Source organism: Triticum aestivum, chromosome 6A (assembly GCF_018294505.1).
Source record: "Triticum aestivum cultivar Chinese Spring chromosome 6A, IWGSC CS RefSeq v2.1, whole genome shotgun sequence".
NCBI lineage: Eukaryota > Viridiplantae > Streptophyta > Magnoliopsida > Poales > Poaceae > Triticum > Triticum aestivum.
In genome coordinates, this window is record NC_057809.1 from 291749201 (window position 1) to 291755214 (window position 6014).

The following is a 6014-nucleotide window of genomic DNA, read 5'->3' on the forward strand; positions in this document are numbered from 1 at the left end:
ATAGCCAATGAAGAAAGACGACGGAAACTGTGAAGACAATGCAAAGTTGAAGAATATGAATAATTGAGGAATTTCAACTTTTGGTGGTGGCGTGACCCACCGTATAAGAATGATGATTTCAGATACCGCGTACAATTATCGTAGGGTTTTGAGAATCAAATTCTTCGTTAATTTCTTCACACTAAGAGTGTTATTCTTCATTGATTGAAGAGAAATGTTTCTTCATGTGTTGCACATCTAAGTCATCAATTTTGCATAAATGTTAGGATGAGTGTCCTTTTCAAAGAACATTCTGTAAGTGCATCTAGTGCCACCCCTAGTTGGTTTTGGAGTATTGACGACAAACCTAGTTGAGGGACTAATGTGTTTGTGAGAATTGCAGGATAAAACAGGTAGAAGTCCCTCATTGATTCGGTTTTACTACCAGAGATGACCCCTAAAAATGTATGAAGACATTGAAGTCAAAGGTGGTATATGAAGATATTCACATTGAAGACTATGACAAGATAAGACACTATATGAAGCCTATGGAGCTCGCAGACTTAGATCTTTCGTAGTTCTTTTTCTTTTGTGTTGAGTCATAGGAACCACCGTACTGTTAAGTGGGGTCCAAGAGAACCAGTCAGAATGACTGAAGTGATGCCTAAACCAAAAACCTATGTCTTCGAGTGAAGACTATGAGAGCGAATCTTGTCCAGAGTCGGACAAGTCAGCTTTTCTTGTAGCCCAAGTAAAGTTGCCGTGTGAGTTTGAAATCTGACCATTGGAACACGTGTCAGTTCCTTAGTGACCCAGGGTCATTTCGGACAAATCAGGTCGGGTTGCCAAGTGGCTATAAATAGCCCACCCCCTACAACCATAAATAGTTGGCTGCTCAGATTGAAAGTACGGCTTTTGTCGTTTGAGAGCAACCCACCTCGAAGCCTTTGAGAGAGAATTCCTTGCGAGGATAAAGCCCTAACCACCAGAGCCAGAGAGAATTGGGCATCACTTAAGTCTTCTTGTCTGTGTGATCTGAAGACTTATTACACTTGAGGACTATGCATCCTCCAGCCGGTTAGGCGTCGCATTCTGAGCATCCAAGAAACATTGTGGATTGCCGGTGAACGAAGTCTGTGAAGGTTTGGGAGTCTACCTTGAATACTTACCAGAGTGGTTGGGCGCGGTCTATGTGACCTTAGCTCAAGGAGAATACGGTGAGGACTGGGTGTCCTGAGCTGCGTGTTCAGGACTGTGTGTCCTAAGGTTTAAATACCTAGCCGCTCCAACCAGACGTACAGTTGTCACAGCAACTGGAACTGGTCCAACAAATCATTGTCTTCAACGAGTCACTGGTTTCATCTTCACTTCCCTTTACTTACTGTTACTCCTTGTGAAGTCATTGTATGTTTGTACTATCATTTGTCTTCACTAAGTGACTGCGTGTTCTGTTTGGCTTCACAATATCTTCCTACCTGATCCTTACTACCTAGCTGCTATTAGTCTTTGTGTTTTCACTTCATTGAATACTTGACTATGGTTTGCCTAGTGTAGTCTACCTTCCGCTGCATGGTAATAGGTTTAATTTTATCGTTTGTCTTCAAAACTTCTATGTTCTGAAGACTTTCATAAAAATCGCCTATTCATCCCCCCTCTAGTCGATATAACGCACTTTCAATTGGTATCAGAGCAAGGTGCTCCCTTGTTTTGTCTGATTCGGTTTAACCACCTGGAATTTTAGCTATGTCGACTGCAGGGATAATTAAAGTCTCCGCTGCGTGCCCCGTCTTCGATGGAACTGAATATCCCTACTGGAAGAATAAGATGCGCATGCATCTTGAAGCCATTGACGTCGACCTATGGTATGTCGTCGAGAACGGCGTTCCCAAGGCTGGAAAAGGTGTCACTGCTACTGATGTCAAGAAATTCGTTCAACTGGACTCTACTGCCAAGAATATCATCTGTGGTCATCTGACGAAAGGACAGTATGGCCGTGTGAGTGCTTTGAAGACATCTAAGCTGGTCTGGGACTGACTCTCCAAGGTCAATGAAGGCATCTCAACCCAGAGAGATCAGAGAATCAGTGTCCTTCACAACCGCTTCAAGCGAAATGACAATGAGAATGTCCAGCACACATTTGACTGACTCACTGACATCACAAATGAGCTTCAAGCCCTCGGCGCCACTGAGATTACCAAACATGAAGTCGTCAAGACGCTGCTGAGATCACTTGATAGTTCGTTTGACATCCTGGCCCTGATGATTCAAGAACGTCCTGATTTCAAGACACTCGATCCGTCTGACATACTTGAGAGGCTCAACACACATGAGTTTCAGCTTTCGGAGAAAAGAGATATCTTCGGTCCAAACTATGGGCGAACTCGTTCCTTGAAGGCAAAAGCTATCTCCTCATCTGAAGAAGAATCTGACAGTAGTACTGATGATCCTGAAGACATTGGAAGGGAACTTGCTATGCTTGTCAAGAAGTTCCAAAAATTCACCAAGAAGAAAGGCTTCAGAAAGTCTTCCCGATCAAGTTCAAGGAATGATGAAGCTCCTGCTCATGACTACAAGAAGAAAACATGTCACAAGTGCAAGAAACTTGGCCACTTCATCTCTGAGTGTCCACAGTGGGACAATGAGAACAAAAAGAAGAAGAAGAGCAAGGAATATGACTCTGACGACAAGAAGAAGAAGAATAAGAAATACTCAAAGTCTTCATCACACAAGAAGAGCTCATCTGGCAAGGCACGTGCGTTTGTTGGCAAGGAAATAGATTCAGAGGAGGAGTCTGCTTCTGAGGAGGCAGAGGTGGAGTCTGATGAGGAATCCAACTCAGGCGTCGCAAGTCTGGCTACAGCATACGTTGCCAAGTCCATCGTCAACACTGAAGACAATGACTTCATCACCGACACCGATGCAAATGACAAGGACTACTCTGCTTCTACCTACTGCTTCATGGCACGCGGTGCCAAGGTAAACACACGCACTACTCACTATCAAACATCTAGCGACGATGACTCTGATTGTGGTTCAAAACCTAGCTACAGAACACTTGCTAAAATTGCAACTGAACAACAGAAAGCTATGGAACATATTCAAAAAGTGTTAGACATAAGCGATGATCTGTTAGGTGCTGAAATGACTCGATCTGAATCCTTAATTGAAGACATAAAAAATCTTCACGTTAAGTATCAGGAACTTGAAAGTCGTCATGAAACTCTCTCAACAACTCATGAAAAGCTTTCCTATGATTATCTTCAAAGGAAGCAAGATCTTGAGAAATTGAGAGCGGTTCATGAAGATCTTCAAACGGAAAACGAGTCACTTCGCGCCAAACAGATCAGTCCCGCTCAGGAAGGATTTGAACCACCATGTCTTAAATGCATTGAGCGTGATAATGCTACTTCTGTTGCTGAATGTTCTACTGCTACTGCTGTTGCAATATCTTCAACTGTTGATGTGGTAACTAACCCCTCTGCTGAGGATACCACCGCTATTGCTGATGAGAATGCTAGGTTGAAGACATTGCTTGAAATAGGGATGTACAAAAGTCTTAAAGGGCATCAGACGCTATGTGATGTCCTGAAAAAGCAGATTCTGAACCGAAACCCTAGGAAAGAGGGTGTAGGGTTCGTAAGGAAAATGAATGCAAATGGCTCTTACTGGAAACCTGAGCAGTACCGCAAAACCATGTGGGTTGCTGCAAAGGAACCTTCAGCAGATCCATCCAATCTATCTGGCTTCACTTGTGCTAACCCCATTATCATTGATGAATCCTTTGATGCAAACTATATACTATTTAAGAATTAGAATGGTGAAGTGTTTGCCAGGTACATTGGTACTAACTGCAGGAATGGACCGCCTATGAAGAAGATCTGGGTTCCGAAAAGGTGTCTGGAGAGTCTTCCTGTGAATGTCATCATGACACCTCACGTGAAGAAGACAAACCTCAGACCAAAGGCTTCATACGGTCCAAAGGCTTCATACAGACAGAGGACTCACCTGAGTCGCACTAACGCAAATGTTTTGCAGGGAAACCATACTCAGGCATATGAATATGAGAGCGGTTCATCAAACCGCCATGTTCATAAGACCAAGAACTATTCTGCTTATTCTTATGAGTACTATTGTCCGCCTGCAAGACTGTTTGCTAAGGCTTCAAAGCCAAAATTCTCAGATGTTGCACTTAGACTTATTGCTTCTAAGCCGCCCTTGATGTGGGTGGCTAAGAAAGCTTAACTCTCTTTTGCAGGGAAAGGTCTCCAGCATAAAACCAAAATCGTCTGACGCTATTGCTGGGGACCTTAAACATCTTGTAGGGCGCAAGATCAAATGCCCAAATGGTCTTACTATGTACTTCGTACCTGAATCGCTTGCTACTCTCCCTATTAGTCCTAACCTGGATCTAAGCTTTCATAACCCACTGGTTCATCAAATATTTTTGCTTCACAATTCTCTTGGTGAAGCCTATCCCCCTAACTGCACTGTAGGGTATGACACCAGCGTCTTCAGAATGGATTATTGACATTGGGTGTACAAATCACATGACTGGCAAAAGAAGTCTTCTTATGGACTCAACCTTACGTCCATCCGATAAGAGCCACATCACATTTGCTGACACTGGTAAAAGTAAGGTATTGGGTCTAGGTAGAGTTGCAATCTCAAGGGATCAACACATGGATAAAGTCATGCTTGTTGAATCCCTTGGCTTCAACTTAATGTCTGTCTCAATGCTTTGCGATTTGAACATGATCGTAATGTTTGGAAAATATCGTTGCCTTGTACTAATGGAATCTGACAAGTCTCTAGTGTTTGAAGGGTATCGAAAAGATGATTTGTACGTGGTAGATTTCTCAGCAGGGCCACAGCTTGCAGTATGTCTTCTAGCAAAGGCTTCAGAATGCTGGCTCTGGCATCGGAGGCTTGGACATGCTGGCATGAGGAACCTCCACACCCTTGCGAAGAAGAAGCATGTCATAGGCATCGAGGGCATCAAGTTCAAGAAAGACCACTTATGCGGTGCCTGTGAAGCAGGGAAGATGACGAGGGCCAAACATCCCTCAAAGACAATCATGACCACTACTCGACCCTTCGAACTGCTTCACATGGATCTTTTCGGTCCCACTCATTACTCAACTCTAACTACTACTGCTTGCCTCTATGGCTTCGTTATTGTTGATGATTATTCTAGATATACTTGGGTGCACATAATCCTTTACAAGACTGAAGTGCAGGATGTCTTCAGACGCTTCGCCAATCGAGCTATGAATAATTTTGGCGCCAAGATAAAGCACATCAGAAGTGACAATGGCACTGAATTCAAGAACACTAGCCTTGATACATATCTTGATATCTTTGGCATCACACATGAATTCTCAGCCCCGTACACGCCACAGCAGAATGGCGTCGTCGAACGCAAGAACAGAACACTAATTGAGATGGCCAGAACTATGCTAGATGAATACAAGACCCCAAGAAAATTCTGGCCCGAAGCCATTGATACTGCATGCCATACAATCAATCGTGTTTATCTTCACAAGCTACTGAACAAGACATCTTATGAGCTCCTTACTGGCAAGAAGCCAAATGTCAGTTACTTCAGAGTATTTGGCGCAAGGTGCTGGATCAAGGACCCACATCACACCTCAAAATTTGCACCAAAAGCACATGAGGGTTTTATGCTTGGATATGGAAAGGATTCGCACTCCTACAGAGTCTTCAATCTCTTTCATTACAAAGTGGTTGAAACAGTGGATGTGCGGTTCGATGAGACCAATGGTTCACAAAGAGAGCAGCTGCCAAATGTGCTAGATGAAGTTCCATCCAGTGAATCAATCAAGCTAATGGGAACTGGAGAAATTATACCTTCTGAAGCTCATCCTGAAGAAGAACTTATCATTTCAGCACCTGATCAACATGAAGACAATGCTCAGCCTGAAGACATTCCTTCCAACAACGACAATGAACAGCAAGAGCAAAGTCTTCACCCTGTACATCCTCGCGTTGCCAATGAAGTGCAGATTGAAAGAATA